Consider the following 12,316-nt stretch of genomic DNA (forward strand, 5'->3'; position numbering starts at 1 on the left):
TTAAAAGGGCAATCTATTATAGAGAAAGAACATATGGGTCCATTAGCGTGACGGGCAATTCGCCTGGCAGGCGGTTGTCACCGCTGGCCCGGCATTGCGATCCCCCCCAGATGGCCACGTATCACCCCCCATATTTGTATGGCATGGGGCACCGCAGCGGACAGAAAGACCGTCCACCGCTTTTCCGTCAGTCGGATTCCTGACAGGGCGGAAAAGGTCCTTAATATGGTGGCGGTGCCTAGCAGGCACCGCCATCCATATTAGTATGTGGCTTTTTCAATGCCTTTCCATGGCGGAGACTCCACCATGGAAAGGCATGCAGATTTCGCTTTGGGGGCCCGTTACGGGCCCCAGGGTGTAGGGGGCAGGCGGCTGAACTTGGGGGGTACATATGGTACCCCCCAACATTGGCATGGACAAGGTGGCAGGCACCCTTGCGGTGCCTGTCATATTGTGCATGCCAATGCACAAAATGCATATATTGCATTGTGGCGGGTGCTGCTTACAGCACCGCCCACCACAATGCAATATATGCGGGATGCCACTGTGGCGGTGGCATCCTGATTGCAATGGTGGAACCGAGGCACCTCTGGCGGTCAGTCCCGTGTACCGTTACGGTGTTATCCGCCCGCCTTCGTAATGGACCCCATTACCAAGTTCTGCATCACTACAATCACCAACAACCAGCATTCTAGAATGCAACTCTGTTTGATGATGTCTGGTGGGGTTTTGAGATTTATATGTGGATAGCCTCATGAACAAAATTTCAAGAATTAAACAATCCCTAGATCATTTAATTTTGCACCACTGGAAGTTTAGTCATGAATCAAAGGACAATTTCTTCAATCAGAACTGTTTTCCGTTTTGTCATGGAGCTGCAGAAGTACACATAACCTGGAGATGTTATGATTGGTCTTCAAAACACATGGTCTTTGTATTGCAAACTTTTTCCTTTAAATGTGGAGTACTTCAAAAACAATATGATCGATTGAATCCAGTCCTTAAATTGTAAAATGATAAATGTAGTGCCCCAAACTTTTTCTGAGTAGCCCATTGTCAGCACTGCCAAATGCAGGGGTTGCCTTACACCAAAGCTGTATAGTTTTCATTCTACCTCTTGCCTCTGTCTTCAACCCCTTCCACTTCCTGTCTCTTTATTTCACTCTTGTAGATCATTCTTTTCTCTATTTTCTCTTATAGTCACTGGATTCCTGTCTTTCTCTTCTTGGTTCTTTTTACCCTTTTCTGTATTTCTTTTTCTCGCTCTGACTGATTATGAAAAATTAGTTGTGGTCCTCAAAAATCAGAGTGGATGCCCACCACTTGCAATCACAGAAACAAAATGGTGCCATTAGGGGGCGGAATGGTGACATGCTTGCAATTTAAAAGGAAGCCATTGAAAGACTCCTGTGTCCATAAACACTTGAACCGTTAGCCTCATTTAGACCTAGATGTACAAAGCCTGTTTGTAGTCACAAACGGCCTGATTCACAGAATCGGTCATTTGCAAACGTAAAAAGCTATTTTAAAATATGCAATGCCCTAATTGCGATTCAGTAACTTGTTACACAATCGCAATTGGGGTTTGCAAATTGCTATTTGGAAGGGGCGTGTTTAAGGCACCCCTTCTAAATACCGATTCGCATTGGAATGAATGAATGTTTTGCGGCCGATATGCTGTAGCAAAACATTATTACTTTACCGCCTACTCAAACTTGGTGGTAACCCATTGACAATAAGGAAGGGGTCCCAAAGGTACCCCTCCTCCTTTAAGAATGGTTGGACAAGTATTCTTTAAGAGCAGGCTGTGGTCCACAAGGGCAGCTTTTAAAAAAAAAACAATACAGTGATTTAAAATCAGTCGCAGACATGGTGGTAGTGGGTCACAAATTGCGACCTACCTCTTTAATATTCATGCGGTTGGTCTATTTACGTCTCACTATGAATCGCTATATAAGGAATAGGGGCTACATAACCCTTTTCTACATTAGTGTTAGACCTAGCACCATTGGCTTGGTTTTCCCTTCCATTTTGGTTTTGCCTCATGTATTTTTGCTGGTGTTGTATGCTTTGGGCACTGTGCCACTGCTATTCAGTGCCACAGTGCAAGTGCTGCCTATTGTGAATTAATGTAGTGTAATGTAATGTGTCTTGTAATCAGTGGTTCCATGTTTGGGTTTTGGGTTTACTTGTCAGACCCTAGTCTAGTGCACTGAGCGTGTCCAGGGAGTGTAAATCCAAATGCTGCTGGTGGGCCTGCAGCACTGGTTGTGCCACCCACAGAAGCAGACTGGTAAAATGTGTCTAAGATCTGCCATTGCAGAGCCTGCGTGCAGTCTGGGACTGTCATGCTGACTGGGCGAGTGCACCCACTTGCCAGTCCCTAAATCTTCCCTTTTCTTCATATCAGTCACCCCTATGGTCGGCCCAAGGGCAGGGTGCATTGTAAGCATAAGGTAGGACAAGCCCTGATGTGTGTGGCATGTCCTAATAGTGAATTACAGCCATTTTCGTTTTTCACTATGGCACGTTCTCCATAGGCCAGAATGGGCTGTTAGAATTATTACATTTTATAATCCTAACTGTCTCAGAGAACATGGTAGAAATTCGAGTTTAGTATGCCTGAACTCAGAATAATAAAATACATATTTTAGTGAACTTGGTTTTAATATTCTGTGTTTGCAAATACCACTTTCAGAAAGTAGGTATTTGCTTGTCTAACCATTCAAACCTGCACCTGCTAGATTGTGTATTCCTATATCTGGTTTTCTGAGTGACAGGGCTGGGGAATTCCAGGAGACAGGCTGAGTCACTCAGTGGTGAATAGAGAGATCTGCAACTAGATGGGGGGGAGGAGTTGCACCTGAACCTTGAATAGGGCTGTCCCCGCCTTCCACAATGCTGGCTCCACCCACTGGGGAGTGGCTGATGTGTCTGCCCTGCACACTGAAAGAAGAGGAGTTCTGTAAACAAAGTGCTCCTGGACTGTACTTGCCTTCCACAATGCTGGCTTCACCACCTGTGGGGAGTCTGATGTGCATACCCTGCACTGTGAAAGGAAATGAGTGGTCTGGTAAAAAGGGTGCTTCAGGACTGGTTTGGATTGGGCAAAGGCCCCTCTCCCCTCAAAGAACAAAGGATTTTGGGATATAAATATTGGGACCCTGATCCCATGCAATTAGATCACTTTGGACTACAAGAAGAAACCTTTACTGAGGAGAGGAACCTGAAAAAACTGAGAAGAGACTATTCCCAAGCTGAAGTGCTGCTTGGGGGATTGGCCGGCAGTGGTTGCCTTACTGCTAAAGGAAGGAGAAAGGAACTTTGTGTACTTTGCTTTCAACTTGTGAAGGATCTCCAAGGGCTAGGAAAAGAGCTAGCCTCCTGCTGAACTCTCAGGGACTACAGACTTCAACCCTCAGCTCCCCAGAGTTCTTTGGAAGTGCCTGCTGCTGTTTTGGGCCTTCTGAGGAACTGCGTGTTGCAAGGAGCTGGAAGCGTGACTCAATGAGAAGAAGCATGTCGCCGTCGCTGTGCCTGCTGTCACAACTCCGAAGGAGGGTGTCAACGCTGGAACTGTCACACTGCACCGCATCGGAGAGAGTGTACCGCAACGAAGAGGAAGCATGTCGCCATCACTGCTGCTGCCGTCGCAGCTCCGAAGGAGGGTGTCACCACTGTAGTTGTCGCACTGCACCGCATCAGGAGAAGAATCTCGCAACGAGGTCGGAGCGTGTCGCCGTCGCTGTGCCTGCCGTTGACACTCCGAAGGAGGGTGTTGCCACTGGAACTGTCGCACTGCTCCGCATTGACCAAGAGCACCTCTCATCCCCGAGAAGCACACCATTGTCGAAGCTGCTGCCGTCGCTTCTTGGATGTTGCCGCTGTCGTTGTTGCATCGAGCGGAAGCTTCAAGCATCGTGGGAGAAGAGCGTCGCCGCTGGAGCTGTTGTCGTCGCATCGTAAGGGTATCGCCGCTGCAGTCCATGCATCGAACCGAGGACTTCTCGCATCCCCGAGAAGCGCGCCGCATCTGGAAGATCTTCACGTCTTCATTTCTTTGTATCTAAACTTTGCCGCATTTCCCATTGCTGCGACATTGCTTGTCGTGGAAGCGCAACGCAACTTAAGGTACATTGACGCAGAGTGTCGCATCTAAGAACTGAATTAAGCTTAAATCTACCATCTTAAGGTAATCATAGTGTGTATTTTTGTTGTTTATGGTCCTTTGGTAACTTTATATAAAGTCTACTTATTGTTTATATAAACCCTGTGTGGTGTCCATTTGTAGTGTTGTCACTGGGTTACTGTATGTGATCACAACTGCTTAACTTACAACGCCTCTGAAGTAAAGCCCTTCGGCTCATGCCAAGCTACCAAGGGGGTGAGCAGGGGTTATTTTAGGAGTATAATCCCCTTATCCTGACAAGAGGAGAGGGTACCTATTTGTCACAAGTACCTATCTGTGCCAACTAGAGACCCCCAAATCTAACAATTAGTGATTGGGATTACTATATAGAGATTCGCAAAAAATCGCTACTTTTATTGTTCGTATATCTAGCCCTTAGAGCAGTGGTCTTCAAACTTTTGTAGATTGAGCCCCCCAGTGGAATTTTTTTAGATGTTGGGCCCCCCACCATCTGACAGAAATTTCTGGAATCTGGTACACTACATAATCGACTGCCACATGCATATCACGGGCCATATTCTGAAAATAATGTTTAACACAATAAGAGTGTTTAGTAAACTACAGGTTTTGAATGGGTGTGGTGAAATGACAGAGGCTTATTACACAGCTCAAAACACAATTTTCCAAGATAAAATGTGCGCAATTATTTTTTACTAGGATGCTTTGTTTTACACATGACCTAAATTAGTAATAACACCACCAACATAAATGTGTGGACCCATTTTGATCTAAAATTGCATGAAACAAAAAAAGTTCTCTGCAAATAGTAATAGACCCTCTCACATCAATCACATTAAAAAGAAATGAAACAAAACAGTATTTACAGGAATCAGTTTAGGAAGTATTCCTGGCCATCCGGGCAAAAGCAGAGCTGCCTCTATCAAGGGAACCCCTGAAAGGCTGGATTGCAGTGCATGTAAATATGTCCTTTTATAATTTAGGACGAAAACCTTGATGGGGTACAACATGCCCATACTTTTATACAGGGGCGCAACTAGACCCGAACTTCGGGGGGGCGAACACTCCCATCCAGGGCTGGCCCTAGCACTGGTCGCACATAGTGCAACAGCCTGTATTGGCGCCCCTCCCCCATTTCCTCCTTCTCCATGAATTTCCTCACTACCACTCAGCAACAATGCACCCATCTCTCTATAGCACCTTTCTGGCAAACATTTAATTTTTTAATAGCACTAATCATAGTTTACCCACACTCAGTTCTTTGATCTGCATGGTACATATTCTTTGTAGCAGGCTCATTAAACCTCTGTGCTGTGTGGGTGTCAGGAGTTCCCATGTAAGTGCACGTTGAGCGATGAGACAGTGTGGGAGTAGGGTAAGAGGAGTGACTGCAGGGTGAGTGAGGTGACCATATGAATTTGGGTGTGGATGTAAGTGCAGAGTAGGACAAATGAATGTATGGTTAGTGATGGTCTTGAGTGAGTATGCACATTGAGCAGTAAGGGGGACATGTGAGTGAAGTGTTTCATGAGTGCAGGGTGAGTAGTGTGCTCGTGTGACTGCAGGGTGAGGTACAGGGTGAATAGCACAAGTGCATTGTGAGTGCAGAGTGATCACTGTGAGTTCAGGGTGAGTGTTTGATCAGTGTGAGTGCCTGGTGATCAGTGTGAGTGCATTGTGATTATTGTGAGTGCAGAGTGATTACTGTGAGTGCAGGGTGTGCGAGTGAATGGTGTGAGTGCATGGTGATCAGTGTGAGTGCTTGGTGATCAGTGTTAGTGCATGATGATCAGAGTGAGTGCATGGTGATCAGAGTGAGTGCATGGTGATCAGAGTGAGTGCATAGTGATCATTGTGAGTGCATTGTGATCATTGTGAGTGCAGAGTGAGTGCAGGGTGAGTACAGGGTGAGCTGGTGAATGGTGTGAGTGCATGGTGATCAGTGTGAGTGCATTGTGAGTGCAAGGTGAAGGGTGTGAGTGCATGGTGATCAGTGTGAGTGCATTGTGATTGCTGTGAGTGCAGGGTGAATGGTGGGAGTGCATGGTGATCAGTGTGAGTGCAGGGTGAATAGTTTGAGTGCATGGTGATCATTGTGAGTGCATGGTGATCACTGTGAGTGCAGGTTGAGTGGGTGAATGATGTGAGTGCATGGTGATCAGTGTGAGTGCATTGTGATTGCTGTGAGTGCAGGGTGAATGGTTTGAGTGCATTGAGGTCATTGTGAGTGTATAGTGATCACTATGAGTGTCGGGTGAGCGGGTGAATGGTGTGAGTGCATGGTGATCATTGTGAGTGAATGGTGATCACTGTGAGTGCAGGGTGAGCGGTTGAATGATGTGAGTGCATGGTGATCATTGTGAGTGCATCCTGATCAGTATGAGTGCATTGTGATCGCTCTGAGTTCAGGGTGAATGGTTTGAGTGCATGGTGATCATTGTAAGTGCATGGTGATCACTGTGAGTGCTGGGTGAGCGGGTGAATGGTGTGAGTGCATGGTGGTCATTGTGAGTGCATGGTGATCACTGTGAGTGCAGGGTGAGCGGGTGAATGCTGTGAGTGCATGGTGATCAGTGTGAGTGCATTGTGATCGCTGTGAGTGCAGGGTGAATGGTGTGAGTGCATGGTGATCAGTGTGAGTGCATGGTGATCAGTGTGAGTGCATTGAGATCGCTGTGAGTGCAGGGTGAGAGGGTGAATGGTGTGAGTGCACGGCGATCAGAGTGAGTGCATTGTGATCACTGTGAGTGCAGGGTGAGCATGAAAGTGAAGGGCGAGAATGAGGAGTGAGTTGTCTGAATGCAGGGTGAATTCCCAGACACTTGAACTAACTCAGCAGGTTATTGACGCCAGCGTAGGGTTCCAGATATGTTGAACTATTGCTAGTATAGCATTAAACAGGGATCAAGGTGGAGGAAATAAATGTGTTGATCTTGCAACAAACCTCCAGGGTGTAGAGTCAAAATATCGAGTTTTTTATATCGAATTACAGTAATATCGATTAAAAAATATAGAATGACACAATATCAAATTGACAGAATATAGACTACAAAAATATCGACTAGAACAGCATTAATATTGATTCCAAAATATAGAATGGACAAAATATCGAATGGACAGAATATAGACAACAAAAATATCGAATTTGAGGTAAGTAAGTTAATATGAATTATTTAAAGTGTTTTTTTATGTTACTATATGTGTGAAAAGTGTATATTTATTTTATAATTCATTTTAATTATTTTATTTAATTGTATTTAATTTTTGCGTAATATAATTCTGTAACGGGTTGTGGGTTTATAGGGGAATAGGGTGGGAAGTAATTTAAATATAATTAATTAAATATGTTAATTTATTTATTGGTATTTATGTTGAATTAATTGGTAATTAATTATTAATTGGTAATTAATTAAAATATTATTGTTAATTAATTTTTATTAATTGATTAATTGATAATTATGTTAATTAAATAATGTATTTTCTGCAGCGGGTTGTGGGTTTATAGGGGAATAGGGTGGGAAGTAATTTAAATATAATTAATTAAATATGGTAATTTATTTATTGGTATTTATTTTGAATTAATTGTTAAATAATTATTAATTGGTAATTAATTAAAATATAATTAGTCAATAGTAGTAATTAATTGAGTAAAAGATAATTATGTTAATTTTATTAATTTATTTTCAGTAGTGGGTTGTGCGTTTATAGGGGAATAGTGTGGGAAGTAATTGAATTATAAATAATTACATTTTTAAATGTATTTATTGCTTATTTTTGTTGTAATATTTAATTATTTATTAATTGTTGAATAATTTAGTGTTAATTGGTTAATAATTTGTATTAGTAGATAATTTGTTTTAATAATTAAATTTCATTTGTATTTTTAATTGATTAATTATCATATTATATAAAATTGTTACTTATTTTATATTATTTGTAATTGGTATTAATATTCAATTTAATTTAATTCATATATGAAGTATTAACTTTCCCTACTGTTGCACTCTCTGGAATGGGAATAGTAATTTTTACTCTCCCGCTATCCAATGCTTTCCCTACTGTTGCACTCATTGGAGTGGGAATAGTAATTATTACCCTCCCGCTATCCAACGCTTTCCCTACTGTTGAACTCACTGGAGTGGGAAAAGTAATTTTTACCCCTACGCTATCCAACTCTTTCCCTACTGTAGCACTCTCTGGAGTGGGAATAGTTATTTTTACCCCTACGCTATCCAACGCTTTCCCTACTGTTGCACTCTCTGGAATGGTAATAGTAATGTTTACTCTCCCGCTATATGCTTTCCCTGCTGTTGCACTCATTGGAGTGGGAATAGTAATTTTTACCCTCCAGCTATCCAACGCTTTCCCTACTGTTGCACTCACTGGAGTGGGAATAGTAATTTTTACCCCTACGCTATCCAACGCTTTCCCTACTTTTGCACTCTCTGGAGTGGGAATAGTAATTTTTACCCCTACGCTATCCAACGCTTTCCCTACTGTTGGAATCTCTAAAGTGGGAATAGTAATTTTTACTCTCCCGCTATCCAATGCTTTCCCTACTGTTGCACTCATTGGAGTGGGAATAGTAATTTTTACCCTCCCACTATCCAAAGCTTTCCCCACTGTTGCACTCACTGGAGTGAGAATCGTAATTTTTACCCCTACGTTATCCAACGCTTTCCCTACTTTTGCACTCTCTGGAGTGGGAATAGTAATTTTTAGCCCTACGCTATCCAAGGCTTTCCCTACTGTTGCACTTTCTGGAGTGGGAATAGTAATTTTGACCCCTACGCTATCCAATGCTTTCCCTACTGTTCCACTCACTGGAGTGGGAATAGTAATTTTTACTCCTACGCTATCCAATGTTTTCTCTACTGTTGCACTCACTGGAGTGGTAATAGTAAATTTAACCATCTCGCTTTCCTACGTTGAAAATATTGTATATGTTTTATTAATAATATGTATATATATGTATTAAAAAAAATATTTTAAGTTACATTCATTATTTATGAATTTTAAGTTTATTTAAGTATTTTAAGTATGTTTAAATTAATTATATTTATTATTATATTACTTTTAAATTACTTTCAAGACCTTTAAAAAATTTGATATTTTGACTGTCTATATTTTTTACAACAATATTTTGGAGTCGATATTTTTGTACTTACCTGTTTGAAGATAGGAATTCGATATTCTGGCATTCTATATTCTCTCCACGATATTTTGGCAGGTCGATATTTTGCTCCTCGATATTCTGTCAGTGATCCAACTTCCAGTTTTATGGTTAGGGTTGTCAGCTCATTCTTTTGATGGCCCAGTTGGTACAAAAATAAACAGTCACCTAAAGCTGAATTGTCAGCACTTGTCTGTGCATACTTTGAACAGCAAATATAAATAGTAGCATTGTGTTCTAGGGCTGCCTGAATGGTCCATGACTGATAACAAAATGAAACAAAGACAGAAAAGTCACATTACAAATGTATACATATTTATAAGTATATTTGGTGTCAAGGTAAGCAATTTGCAGGCTGTTTAAAAAATACATGGCTGGCTGGCATTTTTCTTGTGGTAACTTGAAGCTCTGTGGGCGTTGTGCAACTGCCTGCCTGTGTAAATTTAAAAGAAACTTTGTCTTCTTTCTGCTGAGAGCTTCCTCCCAGGACGGAGTTAAACTGGTCGAGCTGAAATGCTTCAGCTGCTTTGGGAGGCAGGATGTCTCCTTTGTTGAAACTGAAAGCCCAGACCATCATTTCAGTTGCAGTGGGAGGCAAGGAGTCTCCTCTGCTAGGAAACACAAAGGAACAGTACTGTCTGTTCGTTTGCTTTCGTTTTTAGCAGAGTTGACACTGCCTTCCACTGCAGCCCAAGTATTTCAGCTCTACTAATTAACCCACTCCTGGGAAGGTTAACTGTTAGCTCTTTACAGGACAGAAGCACAAGTCGTGCCTTATCTATTTCCTCTCCATCCCCTCTTCCCCCCCCAGCCCATAGTTACCGCAGCTCGCCAATAAACAGATTCTCATTTGAAAGGGGTGAAGACTTGCACGCCTCGGGACAGTAAAAGACTCTGAAAGGGAAGACCTTAGTGTGGAGTGTGGCCCCCCCTGAGATGGTGTCGCGCCCCCATGGGGGGACGTGCCCCACAAATTGAAGGACTCTGCCTTAGAGTCTAGTACTTGAATGGGCTGGAGACATTTTTGCAGCCATTTCATCACTAGCACCCAGCATAACTTTTGATTTGTGTGGGGGAGGGTTCTGTCACAAACAATGTAAGAATGAGCGCAAAACTCCGAAAGTGCAATAATTACTGGTGCAAAATTAACAAACTCAGTTTCTGTTCTTTATTGTGCAATTCATATGCATTATGTGATTCGGGCCAAAAAGAACTGAGGGCACGTGGAACTAATAGTTTTTCAGTTGATGTTAGCGCAGCAGTCAAGGCTTCCATTTTTGAAGAGCATTCTTATTTTTCCTATCACCTTTGTAGTTAACATGTAGCTCCACTCTCTGGGCCCGGTAAAAGGGTTACCAGGGTTACATAAAGACAGAGGGCCCGATTCACAAAGGTAAACTTACACCCAAGTCCAAGTTTACTATTTTTTGGTATTCAAAAAGGTAAGCTACTACTAGTAACTGTGCTATTAGTAATTGTACTAGTAGTAGCTTTACTACTAGTAACTTTACTACTAGTAAGTTTACTATTAGTAAAGTTACTAGTAGTAACTAACCTTTGTGAATACCCAAAAAGTAGTAAACTTAGACTTAAGTATAAGTTTATCTTTGTGAATCGGGCCCGCTGTCTTCATGTAACCCATGTAACCCTTTCAACTTCAGATTTGCGCATATATCTATTTAGAAAACCGCTAAATGGAATATATTCCATGGCTTGTGTTGCACCTATGAGGATAAATAACTATTTTATATTGGAGGCACAGCACTGACATCTACAAATATTAGCAATTTTGAGGAAAGATACTGTGGCATCAACATAAGTTTGAAACATCAAATCACTATAAAGAATGTCCTCAGCAAAAATGATGCGCGCTGAAATGATCAGAGGGTGTGAAACATAAAAAAAAAAAAATTGGTCTCAGTATTTGTTTAAAAAAGTTAGGAATTAACTGCCCTATGTACGCAGATTGGGTCGGAAAATTAGTCAGTGAACACCAACTGTTTTGTTAGTGGACTAGAGGTGTTTAATGCAACAGATCTAATCAGTCACCTAGCAAAACTAGCCTTTACAAGGCGTCGCAAAAACTCCTTTTCTGAAATATTCATTAGGCAACGACCTTTTTGCAGCTCCATGTGAATTAAAGGCTGGAGATCATCATGGGACACCATGCCTCATGATTATATTCTCCAGGGGCGGCTCCTCGACTATGGTGAAGGAGTGTCGCCCCACTGCTTTTAAGCAGTGCACTGCAAAGTAAAGGAAACATAAATTGATAACAACTTTGAGTTATCATTTTATGTTTCCTGGTGCTTTGTGGGTGGGTGGGCGAAGCTACTCTGCACTCAGAGCAGGGCAGGGGAGGGGAGAAATGGTTTGCCCACTCCTAAATGCGCAATGACTGTTTGGTCGGCCCTCTTGGGCCACCCAAACCAGTCATGCACACCCTTTTTCCATGCAGGTTGCATTACAGCCTGCATGGAGAACAAGCCCAGGCCCCCATTCCCTGGTTGAGCGTCAAACCAGGATGCTCAAGCCCAATCAGAACGCTGCATTGCTGTGTTGTGATTGGTCAGGGGAGCCTTTTCTGCGTTTCCTTTGCATTGGTCTGATGAGGAGAGCAGAAGCAGAGACGCAGGACCAGCAAGGCATAGTAAGTGTTTCTTTTCTTCTTCTTCTTATTATTATTGTTACCATTTCCCCCCACAATCCCCCCGCCCACCATACCCACCCCGCCACCCGCGAAACATGCTGCCACTGATAGTAACTTTTTGCTAAACACTAACTTGAAACAGACTGCCACTAGTTGTCATTAATTGAATGGCATTGAGGAACAACGCCACTGATGACAAATGCACACATTCACAAGGCCAAAGCTGTGCTTACGGGACAGCCATTTCTCGTGTTAGTACTGCCTAAAACAGAACCATCTGCTAACCATGAAAGTGGGGAGAGAATGTGGCGTAATGACCAGAGCTGTTGACTTCAGACCTGGGGAA

At 42.6% G+C, this 12,316-nt stretch overlaps 1 protein-coding gene across 1 annotated transcript in view; it reads left to right on the top strand.

Moving 5' to 3' along the window:
- Positions 1–12,316, top strand: part of LOC147692212 (leucine-rich repeat and fibronectin type III domain-containing protein 1-like protein) — a 2,508,250-nt gene that overhangs the window by 1,921,728 nt on the left and 574,206 nt on the right. The gene's annotated exons all lie outside the window — the stretch shown is intronic.

Source organism: Lissotriton vulgaris, chromosome 9 (assembly GCF_964263255.1).
Source record: "Lissotriton vulgaris chromosome 9, aLisVul1.2, whole genome shotgun sequence".
Taxonomy (NCBI): Eukaryota; Metazoa; Chordata; class Amphibia; order Caudata; family Salamandridae; genus Lissotriton; species Lissotriton vulgaris.